At 42.1% G+C, this 15,322-nt stretch overlaps 1 long non-coding RNA gene across 1 annotated transcript; it reads left to right on the forward strand.

Moving 5' to 3' along the window:
• The first annotated feature begins 8,269 nt into the window (after positions 1–8,269).
• Positions 8,270–11,928, forward strand: LOC138745816 (uncharacterized). The gene is made up of 3 exons (XR_011346531.1): positions 8,270–8,393; positions 8,756–8,832; positions 11,336–11,928. It is a non-coding gene; the product is annotated as an uncharacterized lncRNA (long non-coding RNA).
• Positions 11,929–15,322: the final 3,394 nt, after the last annotated feature.

A 15,322-nucleotide genomic window follows, 5' to 3' on the forward strand; every position in this document is an offset into this window, starting at 1 on the left:
ACAGACTGGAGCACATGAGGACTAGCACAGGCTATCTCTGAAAGGATATCATCCAATAACTGGAGTAAAGCTTGCAGATGCTGTGATTTCAGTAAAAACACAGAAATGCTGGAGGAGCTCAGCAGGCCTCGCAGCGTCCATGGGAGTTAAAGATCTATTACTGGTGTTTTGGGCCTGAGCTCTTCCTCAAGGATGAGCATAAAAGCTGATCCAAAGGGGAGGGGGAAAGAGTATAGACCATCAGGTGAGAGGCATTAATTGGATAAGAGGACAGAGAGAACTAATAGGGGAAAAGGAGAAATCATTTTTTAGCTCTGTGAAAGGAGACAGAAGGAAAAGGAAAGAGAAAGGGAGAGAATAGAGGGAGAAAGAGCTGGAGGAAAGGAGACAAGGAAGAGATGGGGGAGGGGGTGGGGTGTCTGAGATGTCGATGTTAATGCCATCCAGTTGGAGGGTGCCCAGACAAAATATGAGGTGTTCTTCGCTTAATTTGCAGGTGGTCTCAGTCTGGCAGAACACGAGACCATGGACAGACATGTTGGCAAGGGAATAGGGCAGGGAATTGAAATGAGATGACACTGGAAGATCCACGCTATTGCAGTGGACAGAGCTGAAGTCCGCAATGAAGTGATTCTCAGTCTGTGTCCAGTCTCTCAGATGGAGAGGAGACCACCACGGGAGCACCAGATACAGTAGATGACCCTGGAAGATTCACAAGTGAAGTGAAGTGAAATCCACTAACTGCCTTTTTTTCCAACAGTTTGTGAGCTTCCTGGCCACAGATAATGATCCAAGTATTTTGTTCAAGATTTATATGGTTTGGGTTAAATAGGAAAGTCTTCAGATGCTGTGATTGTAGTAGAAAGGGTAACCAACCTTTACTTCCTATACCCCTTCCACCCTGCATGCAGCATATTTCAGCTACTCTTGTCGTGAAAGAGATACAAGAGGATCAGTGCCAGCACCACCAGGCTGATAAACAGCATCTCCCCACAGGCAGTGAGAACGCTGAACGACCAAAGGAACTACGTACAATAACCATCCAAGACTTTCATATTTACAAAACTCTATCTATGAATACTTGTCCTGCATATGCATTGTCTATATGTGTTTTACGTCTGGTTATGCGCCTACGTGTTTTGCACCGAAAACACTGTTTCATCAGGTTCTACTTGTGCAAACAGATGACAGTAAACTTGACTAGATGAACTATGAATCATTCTCAGGTTGTCAGGCTGTGACTAGTGGGGACACAGCAATAGTGTGTTTTGGCTCCAGCTTTTAATTTAGGCATACAGCACAGAGTTCATGCCACCCAAATATAGCAATTAACCTACAATCCCCGGTACATTTGGAACAGTGAGAGGAAGCCCATGGTTTTCACAATCAGTTGAGTGGACCAACCATTCTGATAAAGCTAAGTTAGATGAGATTGTGAATGTAGAGGAGGATTTTTCATTTTAAAAATAAAACATATCCTTCTCTTCTCTGGACTAGCTTGGTCTGCATGGGCATGTTGGGCCAAAATGCCTTTTTCCCATGTTGTAGGACTCAATAATGACCTGTGACCTCAACAGCAAAGGGAAGGGATTCTAGTTAAACCATTTTGTGGGATGGCAAGGCTACCATTTATTGCCCATATCTGATAGTGGTGGGACACCTTCTTCAAACATTGCAGGGAGGAGTCGGAGGAGGAGGGGGAATGGAGGAGCAGAGAAGGGGGAGAGAGAGGAGGTGGGGAGGAGGATGGGAAGGGCAGGGGAGATGGAAAGGAGGGGAAGAGAAGGAGGGGAGGGTGGGGAGGAGGATAAGGAGGGGGAGGTGGAGATGGAGGATGGGGGATCGAACAGGAGGGACAGGAGGAGGAGGGAGAAGGGAGGAGGAGGAGGGGAGAAAGTGGGTAGGACAAGGAGGGGAGGGAAAAGGATGTGGGTAGTAGGAGGTGGAGGAGGAGGGGGAAGGGAGACAGGGGGAGGAGGAGGAGTATGTACATTTTTATGTAGATTATCATGTACATGACTGGACTATACAGATTGATGAGAGGGGTCCCAGTGTGGTGCCTCTAAGGGGAACCCAAAAGTGGGGCTTCCTGCTGGCGATTGCAGTAACATCTCCCCGCTTCTCTGGCTGTCCAACCCTGCCTTCGCCTTGCCAGCTTCTTTCACTTCAGCCTATTCGCTTTACTCCCCTGTTCCTTTGTGGCCTCTACAACTAGATGCCAAGTGCACAAGAGATGAGCTGTGACGAAAGGTTAATGTAACTGAAATTTCCAAGACAAGAGAGAAGATTAAGGGCCAAGTTCCACTGAGATGTGTCAAGAATTAATGAGTGCAGATAAGATAAACCCAGATTATTACTTCAAAGCTAACCAGGGTAATAGAGCATCAATGTAATTAATGATCATACATTTAAAACAGTCCAGGTAATTTACATGGATTCAACATCAAGATGTGTACTAATGGGTGGGGTGGAACCAAATCTTGATTGAAAGCTGGTATGTTCTCTGACTAGGTAGGGGGCAGTGCTGTCACATAACAGACACAAGCCTTCCCAATACATCCCCCTCCCCTGATCTTCCTCTTTCTCTCATCCGTCTATCTCCTTTCCTCTAACTCCCCAGCCCCTTTCTTTCCTTCTCCAATCAGAGAGCTTTCTTTCTCAGCCTTCTGCCCACTCTCCCATCACTCCTCAGGTTTTTTCTCTTCTACCTGTCCAACAATATCTCTCTATTACCTGTCAGCATGTGCTCCTCACATTTTCCCTCCCCCATCCCACCATACCTTTTCACAGGTAATTTTTCAGCATTCTCAATTAAGGACTCAGGCCTTTTCCTTTCTCTGAAAGTTGTGTTTACCTGCTGAATTTCTCCAGTACCTTTGCAAATACATCCAAGCCACATTAGTCCACAAGGGCTGCTCTGCCTTTGACAGTCGTGCACGCCCAATTCCACTTCCTTTAACACTGCTGCGACTTTCTTTCCATCACGTTGCATTAACCATCTTTCATTTGTTACTCTTCGGAGTTTGACGTGATAAAACATAATGCAAATGGTGAGCTGACAATTCCTGGCATATCTGATCATGAGTTGTCGGGGGCTGTGTTCCCAGTGGTTACACCAGAATCCCCCCTGCTGGTACCCATAATCCAGTACAGAAGGATGAGTTTAATTGCAGCCTGAGAATTTAAATCCAATATATCTGGAGTAATCAGGTCATGGTCGTCATAAAGTTAATTGGGTTGTCATTTAAAAATTGTGGCATGGTTAGTGTCGGTTAGCTCAATACTATTACAGCACCAGAAACCAGGGTTCGAATCCATAACTGCCTGTAAGGAGATTGTTTGTTCACCCTGTGTCTGCATGGGTTTCCTTCGGGTGCTCTGGTTTCCTCCCACCTTTCAAAATGTAAAGGGGTTTGTAGCTTAATGGGGAATTTTGGTGGCACGAGCTTGTGGGCCGGAAAGGCCCGTTACTGTGCTGTATGTCTAAATTTAAACAAAAATGTAATTTAAATTTAAAAATTCTGATGCACTAATCCCTTTGAAGAATTGAAATTTGACTAATTGTGACTCCAGACCCAATTTACAGTGATGGGCAAGCATTAGCCATTCAACTTTTGAATGCTGTGGGATTGCCAACAAATGCTGGCTTGTCAACCTGCGATACATTTTGATTTGGACAACTGTAAGTGAGATATGAAAATCTCAGGCATTGTAGTATTTTAATTTTTATTATCTTATTTTTTATTATTTCTTTAAATGTAATTTTTATTTTATTCATGTCATAAAATTTTAAATAAAGTTTAAAAAAAAAGAAAATCTCAGGCATTGACAGAGATGACTGAAGGGTGGCCATTGTCAGCCAAAAACTCAGGAGACTGATTGGAGGTGGTTTTGGGAGAGGCAAAGAGGCTGGCCAATCTCATTGCTTCTCAGCCCGCTGCGCTCATTTACCTGAAGTTTAGTGGAGAGATCCAGGCTAGAATAGGGTTCCTGCGCCTCATGAGGTAAGAAACCACATGGGACATTGACCAACACGATGCAAATAATTGACCTACTCTTGGAGTTACAGAGAGTACGGGGGAAGGGTGACTTGGATCCTCAAGCCTCACTGTCAGCTGTCAAAGTTGCTTGTATAAAATCCCTCCCTGCCCACCAACCCTACCCTATGTATAAAATAAAAAAAAAGAAAGAAAAAGGAAAAATAAACTAGGAAAGTGTCAAAAAGAAATATAATTCTCAATACAAACAACGATGCAGTTAAGGGTTACCAACGGTTTTCAAGAGTTCCTCACACTTTCAAAGCAACATAGTGTAAATATGGGCTCCATATTTTCAAGAAAAAATTATATTTATTATGTAAATTATAGTTATTTTCTCAAGTGGAATACAAGGATGCAATTCAGCATGCCACTTCTCCATCCCTAAATCCATATCTGATATCCCAGTAATGGCTATGTACTTCCTAAAACAGCTAAAGCCAATCATGAAAATTCAATTTGATACATAGTTAACCATAATTTAGGTCTAATCACTTTAATATTACCGAACAAAATAACATTGGATCTTGTGGGAGTTTAATCCTTAATACTTTCTCCAAATTTTTTTAAAAAACTCTAACCAAAAAGATTTTACTCTAGAATACTCCCAAGTGGAATGAAAAAATGAACCAACTTCCTGATCACATCTAAAACATAAATCTGATAGTGATAGATTCAATTCTTTTAATTTTTGAGGAGTATAATTAAAGTAGTAAATTATATTGAATGCATCTATATCTAACATTAAAAATTTTTGTCATATTTTCCTTATGTAATTGTATCCAATAATTTTCATCTCTTCATCTATTTAAATCAAATTCCCATCTCAATGTTAATTCATGAATTCCTAGCTTGGGAGCAACTTTTTGAAGTAACGTATATCTCTGAAATAAACTTATTTGCACCACCTTTATTTATCAATAATTTTAATTAATTCTGCCTCGGTAGTGTCAAATTGTCAACCAAGAAAGCCTTAACCTGATAGTAAAAAAAACTATTTGGGGGGATATTAAATTTTTCCTATATTCATTGAAAAGTAATGCTTACCATCTTCAAAGCGATCCTCTATTTTCTTAATCCCCTTTTAACTCCAAATCTTCAAAACTTGACTGTCCATAGAAAAAGGAAGAAGTCTATTTTGATACAAAGGCATTATTCAAGAGATCAAACCTTTTCCACCTATTTCATAATTCATTTTATTCCATAGTTCAATCAAATATCTCAGAACGGGCGTATCTCTACTTCCTGTTAACAATTTTTAATTCCATTTATAAATAAAATCCTGCATAGAATCTTCTCCTATTTTACTAGATTCTATTTTAACCTATTTGTATTTATCTAAATCAAGCATCCCATTAATAAATTTCAATTGAGCTGCTCTTTTATAATTCTTAAAATGGGGAAGTTGCAAATCTCCTAATTCAAATTTCCAAGTCAATTTTTCCAAACAATCTCTCGCCATTTTCCCTTTCCACAAAAATTTCCCAATACTCAAATGTAAATCCTTAAAGAATTTTTGAGGGATCCAATGAGGAATGACTGAAAAGGATATTGAAGCCTTGGAAAAATATTTGTTTTAATACAATTCAGTCTACCTACTAAAGTTATATGCAAATCATTCCAGCTATTTAGATCATTCAGCTGTCTTCGAATCCATGGAAGACTGTACGTTCTCCCAGAGTCTGCATGGGTTTAATTTGGGTGCTCTAGCTTCTTTTCACCCTTCAAAATGCATGGGGGTTGTAGGTAAATTAGGTGTAATTGGGCATGGTACCATGTTGTACATCTATAAAAAGATTCTCTCTCTGTAGGTGCAGGAGCCTGGAGACAAACACCCAGTGGCACAATCCCAGCTTCCTCCCCTCTGAATGGGCAGTGAACCACAGATACTACCTCACTTTGTCTACTTTTTGGTCTAATTAGCTTATATTTAAATGAAATGATAGCAATATTTGCACTGTAACGCTGTCACAACACAAATTTCCTGACACGTTCATGACAATAAATTCTGATTCTGATTCTGAGCCACAAGCGATGATGAGGGAAGACAGGCTAACTGGAAGCTCTGAGTCCCAAATGATCAGAAAATCAAACACTGACATAGAATCATGGAACCCGAGAACACTACAGCACAGAAACAGGCCTTTCGGCCCATACAGTCTGGGCCAAATTATTATACTGCCTCATTCCCATTGATCTGCACCCAGACCATAGCCCTCCATATCCCTCCCATTGACTACGTGTTCAAATTTTTCTTACATGTCAAAACTATGCTCGCATTCACCACTTTAGCTGGCAGCTGGTTCCACGCTCCCATCACTCTGTGTGAAGAAGTTCCCTTTAAACATTTCACCTTTTATCCTTAACTGTTCTCTGGTTCCTGATTCACCTGACAAAACCTGCTGTGCATTTACTCTTTCTCTATCCCTCATGATCCCACTATTTACTCTCCCCGAACCCTCCGATGCTCCAGGGAATAAATTCCTTTCCCTGTAGCTCAGTTCCTTAAGTGCGAGCAATATCCATATGAATCTTCTCTGCCCTTCCTTTTTAAATTTTTTTATTTAATACATGTATTATAAATCAATTGCAAAGCATTTGATATACAATCCTTTTTCTCGTACATGGCAACTTTTAATAGTTTACTCTCACCCTCCCACCTCCTACCCTCCTACTAAAGAAAGGATCCCATAGAAAAGAAAGAAAAAGAAAAGAGAAGAAATACTCTTTGACTAATGTTACTGGGAATTATATAGAAATACCATTTCTAATAATTAGCAATGAATATATTATAAATATTGCCTAGTCAACTAAAATTCTACCTGCCATACTACTTCATTATTACCAATTATTAGATATCATATTACAAGAGAGAGCCCAAAATATTATTTCACTACTTCTCTGCCCTTCTGTAATGAAAGAATTAAACTGTGTTTTTACTTCTGCAGCTGCAAGGCTGAGAACCTGTTTGGAATCAGCAAACATAATCTAGATTCCACCATGAGCCCAGGATGCATATTTAGTAAACACCCACCACTGGGCCCAGGAAGACATTATTCTAATTTACACTTATGAGGCCCAGAGCAGTTTACATTTGTTGGTCGCAGACTGTCAGGAGACCTTGAAGATAATTAAACCATTTGTTCAAAGAGATAGGATTTGAGGTAAACAACTTTTGGGGTGATATGAGCCATGGTCCCACTGCTGAAGTAAGAGACTCTCCAAGAGGTGGCAACATCTCTCAGCAAGAGGAAGATAATAAACCATTTGTTCAAAAAGATAAGATCTGAAGTAAAAAAAACTTTTGGGTAATATAAGTCCTGGTCCCACTGCTGAAGAGAGAGACTCTGGAAGAGGTGGCTACATCTCTCAGCAAGAAGAACTTCAAGAGTCCAGCTAACGTCCCGGTCGAGGGAGGTAGAGAAGCTGGTACTGGCGCCCTGACAACCTACTATAAGTGTGCAGTCGTTGCCTCGCTTCCGCAGTTGGGACCAAGTATAATTGGGAAGGGCTTACATATTGTAGTGTGAATTCAGCTAGCTATTTAGTAATAAAGACTTGTATAAACTGAACTGCTCTTGGTGTGTGTGTGTCTATTTTCTTTCGGTAGTTTGAACACTGTGATCAATCTAAAATGAACAAAGTGAGGGGTACAAGTTTACCCAAGACACCTTCCTTGAAACTGTTTGTCTTCTCATCTCTTGGTTCCTTCAAGATTTCAAAAAAATTTAAACGTACAGGCCTTTCTGGCCCATGGGCCTGTGCTACCCAAATACACCAATTGACCTGGAAACCCAACGTTTGAAATGGAGGCAGGAATCCGGAGCACCCCAGTGGAAGCCCATGCAGACACGAAGAGAACATACAAACTCCTTAGAGACTGTGCCGGATTCTAACTTGGGTTGCTAGCGCTGTAATAGCGTTGTGCTAACTGCCACGCTCACCATGCCACATTCTGTTCAATGTAACCTATTTCTTTTCCAAACAGAATATTTCATTAAATTTTTCTCAGAATAGTCAAAATTTAGTATTCCCTACTTCGGCCTGAATTGGTTTTTGAGGCAGTTTTAATAAGATCAGAAGCAAGGCAGGCCACTTTATGAATGTTGACTTGCCCATTGCCTGAGCATATTATATATTCAGAGAACATCTGACAGTCAATTTGCTGCCAGAATTAATAAACCTACCATTTCATATTTCAGCATTTGTTGATCCTGAGTTGCAGTAACCAATGTTTCCTACTGGATAATCGAGTAGAGATACTCACCATTTGTTGCACTGATCTTTCATCTGGGAGATTGATTACAAGTGTGTGATCATCTACAAACTCTGCAGGGAAGTTCAGATGGTGGCTAAGTACATTTATCTTCAATTTTATTGAGACATTCAGAATGGTAGCAGGCCATCTTGGCCCATGAGAACATGCTGTCCAATTTATCCCAATTAACCTGATACATTTTTTATTTGAACGGTGGGAGGAAACTGGAGCCACCGAATAAAACTCATGCAGACCCGGGTGGGGGGGGGGGGGTGGTGGGGGAGGAGCTTACAAACTCCTTACAGACTACATGGGATTTGAACCCTGATCTGGTTCTGATCACTGGCACTGTAAAGGCATAGCACTAATGCTATGTCAACCATGCTGCCCCATGTGATTTTTATTTTATTGTAATAACAATTTAAAACAACTATATTTTAAAACAACTATATTTTATTAGTTATAGACTCAAGACCGTGTGGAGGAATCCATGGTCAGGTAATACGGAATCACCCTTCGATGGATGAAACCTGTCAGGTAAAATGCATGGCACAAAAAATAGGTTTAAAATGAATGGGATCAGCCTCAGGTTCAAGTTTATTGTCACAAGGTATAGTGAGAAAGTTTTGTAGATAGTCAAGCTAGTGCAACTCTATTTTGGTGCCAGCGACCTGGGTTCGAATCTGGAGCTGTCTGTTAGGAGTTTGTACATTATGCCTGTGAACTGTGTGGGATTCCTCCAGGAGCTCCAGTTTCTTCCCACCAAAAAAATGCATGGGGTTTGTAGGCTAACTGGTGTATTTGACTGGCACCGTCTCGTGGGCCAGAAGTGCCTGTTATCGTGCTGTATAGGTACTCCATGATATACATCTGTGTTCCATTCTGGATTGTATCTTGGAATGGATGTATGTCTGAATTGCATACTTATCTTGTTAGTTGGAGTCCCAGGGTCTGTAGGCTGGGCGCGGCCATCTTGATTCTTGTAGGCGCATGTTCCCTAACAACATTGAATTCACGCCATTAACTCTCACCAACCAAACTCCAATATACCAACCAATGACTCGCGCTCAGGAATCAAGATGGTCGCACCCAGCCTACGGACTCCGGGATGCCGACTAACAAGGTAAATACGCACATTTTGGCTCCAACATGCCTTATATCCCTGTTATAGTTTGTCAAATACAACATAAAATCTGTAAATTTTATATTTAAAAAAAAATTCAGTCATATGTGTTGATGGATGTACAGAGTGCAGAGTTATACACTTACATAGAGAGTTAGGTTAGTACAGAGCAAAGGCAACAGTATTTTTGCAGTGTGTAGTTTGTCCAGGAGTCTGATGATAGTGGGAAGAAAACTTTTCTAAATCTCACACACGTAAATCTTCTTCCTGATGGGGGAATGGTAAAAAGAGTGTGACTGGGGTGGGATGAGTCTTAATTTGTTGGCTGCTTTTCCAAGGCAGAAGGAAGTGTAGATGGAGCTGATGGAAGGGAAAAGGTTGTCTGAGCACTTGTTGGTAAAAAGGCATCTTGCAATGGGACCTTGGACTTCAACTCCTGCCAATCCATGTCCCTTATTATAATATAGATTGAATGAAATCTGATGCTCTTTAGGACAGATGCATAAAATGATGGGGAGAGATGGAAGCAGGCGATGGTGTTATAGATGGCCCAGACATATACAGTACGAAATTCAAAGGACCTGTTCCTGTGCAGTTCTGTTCTATATTCAGTATATTGAACCCATGGCAGCTATAAAAATGCTCATTATTTAAATCCCACTCCAGAGATGATGAGTAGTTGGTGTTGCTTTGTGCAAAAAGCAGGTGAAGCGTTAGAATCTACAAAACTGTGGTAAATGTGATTCGTCTGGATTGTCAACCAGCATAGACATAATGGACCCAATTGTCTCCTGTATTTCGGTGTAAGAGTCTATGACATCTAATATAGAGTCACAACATTATGGAAACAGGCCCTACTGTCCAAGATGTCCACACTGGCCAATTTGTCTGGTTAGCTAGTCCCATTTGCCATTAAACCAGAAAGTCTGCTGTGCTAGACACAAAAATGCTGGAGAAACTTAACAGGTCACACAGCATCCATAGGAAGTAAAGGGTAACCAACATTTTGGGCCTTGATGCAGAACTTGAGAACAGCAGGGATAACAGAAGGGGAGATGCGAAAGAGAGTTTTACAGAACTCCCTTTGAAGACAGGAGGAGGTCATTCAGGATAGACATCCTTCGAAGAGATTTCACAGTGATATTTGGTTGTGTTTGGCCCATATCAATCTAACCCTTTACTGTCCATCTACCTGTCCACATGTCTTTTAAATTATGTGATATGATTGCATCCACCTCAACAGTTTCCACTCTCTGTTGGAAAAAAGTTGCCCCTCAGTTCCCCTTTAAATCTTTCCCCTCTCATCTTCAAAAATATCCCCCTGTAGCGTTCATGCTACATGACCATGGAGAAGAACATCATGCACACCAAAGCCTGGTTTTATCACACTGGCCATCACGTTTACGTGGGCCCCAGGGGCTGACGTCAGGGCCCTGCGTCATCGGAGTATCGGTCTGGGGTTGGCCAGCATTCCCACTGCAGTTCATAGTCTTCGCATCGCGCAGGAGTTCACCTTGGACGATGGCCCATGTCACCCCCAGGTCTGCGTGGTCGCCGTGTTTGTCAGCCATTTTGTGGGCCGGTCCGCACCTCAGTACGTGGGCCGCTGCACCCCCGAGTTTTTGTCTGCCTGCGCTGCTCCTGTTTTCTCCAGGTGCTCTGGTTTCCTCTCAGGTACCAAAGACGTATGGGGTTAGTTGGTTAATTGGTCACATGCGTGAATTTGGGTGGCACGGGCTCATGGGTCAGGAGGGCCTGTTACTGTGAAAAATAAAGAAAAGCATGCATTCTTTTTTTCAAAGCAAGGCCTCAGAAAGGTTATAGACCATTGCATGTGTGACCAGAAGTTTATGTTGCTTTCATGTATTTTTCAATTTCATTTCACCTCTGCTAACCAGGATTAACAAATTTGTTAAGGTAAAACAAGTCCTTGGACATGATTTCCAGTTGGGTTTACCACATTTACACAGGCTTGGAATGTAGCACGACAAGAATTCATCATGAAAACAAACTCCGCCAGGCAAAGCTTATCTCCTGCAAGATGAAACAACAAACTGAAATCCAATCTGCATTGTGAGCAGTCCGATGTGATTTGAGTCAGCCTTGTACCCGGTTCTGTAGATCCTTTCTGTCATCGGTTACACCGTACAAGGACACAGTGAGATAGATAGAGATAGATTTACTTTGGAGTCACTTTGATGAAGTAAAAATAGTAGAATGGGCTGTTATTTAAACGATGAAAGGTTGCAGACACCTGTTGTGCAGAGGCACCTGGGAGTGCTTGTGCATGAAGTGAAAAACATCAGTTTCCAGGTGCAGCAGGCAATCAAGATGGAAAATAGGATATTCAAACCTTGCAACACAGTACTTATAGCAAGTTCGATCCAGTAAATAGTCGCTTGAAGGCTGTGAGACACTTTGTGACGTCCTCCAATTATTTCCAATGCCTCCAGATGTATTTACATCCTTTATTTTAACACAAACTTGAAATTATCTTCTTTAACGATGAAAAGTCCATAAATAAATCCTTATAAACTGTATTGATCTCCGTGTAAATGTGAATACCGTGAAAACGGTCAATGAAAATTATGAGCGTTTCACTTCACCCTTCTCTATGTCGCCATGTTGCATGATATTTTATTTAAAGTTCCCGACTTGCATCATAAACTACTTTGCTTGCTCTAGCCGGCCCTCATGTGCACAAGGACATGGATGGCCGGGGAAAGCCAAGCGAACCCGTGAAGGTTTTTGCCACTCATGGGAACCAACAGGATGCCTCAGACACTCGCGCAGGGACACCTACCAAACAAGGTAAGGAAACAAATGAGACATTTTGGATCCTACAGTACTCTTCAGCCCACGATGTTGTGCCAACCTCATTATACCTACTGAAAAAAAACCAAAACCTTCCCTACTTCATAACCCTCTATTTTTCCTTCATTACTGTCCAAGAGTCTCTTAAATGGTCTTATTTATTGTTCCAGCCTCCACCACCACATCTGGCAAGACATTCTAGGTACCCACAACTCTGTTAAAAAAAACCTTATCCCTGATGGTCTCCACTAAACTTTCCTCCCTTCACTTTGTACAGGTGTCCTCTGGTGTTTTCTGCTCCCACCCTGGGAAAAAGGCACTAGCTGTCTACCTTATCTATGCCTTTCATATTTTTGTAAACCTCTATTAATTCACCTCATAACCTTCTCCAGTCCAAAGAGAAAAGCCTTAGCTCTGCTAACTTTGCTTCATAAGACATCTTTCCATTGTTGGAAGGATTGAATTTAAGAGCAGGAAGGTTCTGCTACAAGTGTACACTGGTGAGGTCGCAGCTGGAGTAGTTCTGGTCATATAGAGTCATACAGCATCAAATTGATTTTTCAGCCCAACTAGTCCAAGCTAATCAATGTGGTATTTGGGGCTAATCCCATTTGCATGGGCTTGGTCCATATCTCTCTGAGCCCTCTTATCCATAAGCCTGTCAAAATGTCTTTTTAACATTGTTACTGTGCCTGGTTCTGCACTTTCCTCTGGTAGCTCAATCCACATGCATCCGGTGCTCCTGTTGTAGTCTCCTCTACATCAGAGGGACTGGACTCAGACTGGGAGATCACTTCGTTGAGCACCTCGTCTGCGCTGCCGCAATAGTGTGGATCTCCCAGTGGCCACCCATTTCAATGCCCTTGCCGACATGTCTGTCCATGGTCCCATGTACTGCTAGACTGACACCACCTGAAAATTGGAGGAACAACACCTCATATTCCATCTGGGCACCCTCCAACCAGATGGCATTAACAGCGGTTTCTCCTGTTTCCTTCAGCTCCCCTTCTCCTTCACACATCGATCCCTACATCTCCTTTCCTCTAACTCTGCATTTCTCTCTTCTCTTGCACAGAGCCAATCTTTCCCTTTTCACCTCAGATCAATGCCCTGTAGTTCTAGGATCATCGACTCTGACCAAAAGGCTGTGATCATTCACTTTTATCCATGCCTCTCGTGATTTAGTAAATCTCTACAAGTTTACTCCTCAGGCTCCTTGGGAATGAAGTCGATCCAACCTATAACTTAACCCTTCCAATCCCAGTATCATCCTGGTGAATCTCCTCTACGCCTCTTCCAATTTATTGGGGTCCTTCCTAATGGTGGGCAACATGGTACTCTAAAAGTGATCTCACCAATGCCTTGTGCAGCTGATCATGTTCTTAACTTCTGTACTCTAGACCCAGCCCAATGAAGGCCATCGTGCCAAACACCTTCTTCACCACTTTGTCCACAAGGAACCATACACCTGTATCCCTAGGCCTCCCTGCACTACAACATTCTCCAGGGACCAACTGTTCATCGTGTAAGGCCTGCTCTTGTTTGACTTATCAAACTGCATCACCTCATGCTTGTCAAAGTTAAATTCCAATTGCCACTCTTCCTCTTGCCCTCTTTAGTGCCCTCTTGTTCTAGATTCTACCATCATGGGAACAACCTTTCTAAAACAACTCTGTCCATGCCTTTCAACAGTCAAAATGTTTCAATGAGATTTCCCCCCCCCCTTCTCATTTCCTAAATTTGAATGGGTACAGGCCAAGACTTGTCAATTGCTTCTCAAATGATAACCTTTTTGTTCCACAAATCATCCTTGTAAACCTCCTCTGAACCCTCTCCAAATGTAAACTTCTATGTCCCTCCTCATTGTCCACACCATCTCAGCATTTTCTGCAAAAATGTACTCATTAATTTAACGACTTTGTCAAACAAATTATAAATATAGATGACAAGCAGCAGTGGACCCAGTATAAATTGCAATAATACACCACTGAACACAGGCCTCCAATCAGAAAAAAAATATCCTTCAACTGATATTCCTGGCCTCCTTCCACTAAGCCTGTATTGATTCCAAGGGAGCAGCTCATTTTGGATTCCATGTGATTTAACCTTCTTGACTAACCTGCCATGTGGGACCTTGTCAAAGGCCTTGTATACTGTATACAACACCCTCTGACCTGCCTTCATCAAAAAACTCAACAAGATACAGGGGACATGATTTGCCACGCACAAATCCATGCTGACAATCTCCAATCAGTCTCTAACTATCAAACTGTCAGTAGGTCGTGTCCCACAGAATTACTTCCATCAAATTTTCCAACCACTGGTGTCAAGCTCACTGACCTGTAGTTGCTGAACATGTCCTTGGTGCTCCCTCTTAAATAATGGCTCAACATTCTCCACCCTCCAGTCTTCTGACACTTTACCCCAGGTCTAACATGATGAAAATTCTCAGCAAGGTCCTCTGCAATTTCTGCCTTAGCTTTCCACAATTAAAAAAAATGTAGCCACGCAATACGGTAACGGACTCTTCTGAATGAAGAGCCAGTGTCCCCCAAATAAACCAGTTAAGACCTAAAAGCCCTTACAACCCTTGTACTTTTTAGAAGAGTGGGAGTAAAGCGGAACACCTGGAGAACACACACAGACATGGGGAGAACATATAAACTCCTTACAGACAGCTCCGTATTCAAACTCAAGTTACTGACGCTATTATAGTTGCGCTAACCACGCCACCCAAGACTGAAGGCGCAATCTCCTTACTTGAATCAGAATGTACTGGCTTTGAAGGCAGGGCAATGGAGATTCACCAAGTTGATTCTGGAAATTAAGGGGACTACTTCTGAGGAGAGATTGTAGTTTCGAAGAAAGATTGGCAAGTATTCATCAATGTCCACTAACTTACCCATTAGCCAGTGCTTCTTCCCTTCCCCGTCCTCCCTCCTCTTCTCTCCCACTCCCCTATCCCCACTTTTTTTTATTCATGCACCTGCTGTCACTTTTTCTCCTTATTCCTGATAAAGGGCCCAGGCCTGAAACGTTGGTTACCCTTTACTTCCTGTGGATGCTCCGTGACCTGCTGAGTTTCTCCAG

This window comes from Narcine bancroftii, chromosome 1, assembly GCF_036971445.1.
Source record: "Narcine bancroftii isolate sNarBan1 chromosome 1, sNarBan1.hap1, whole genome shotgun sequence".
NCBI classification, from domain to species: Eukaryota; Metazoa; Chordata; class Chondrichthyes; order Torpediniformes; family Narcinidae; genus Narcine; species Narcine bancroftii.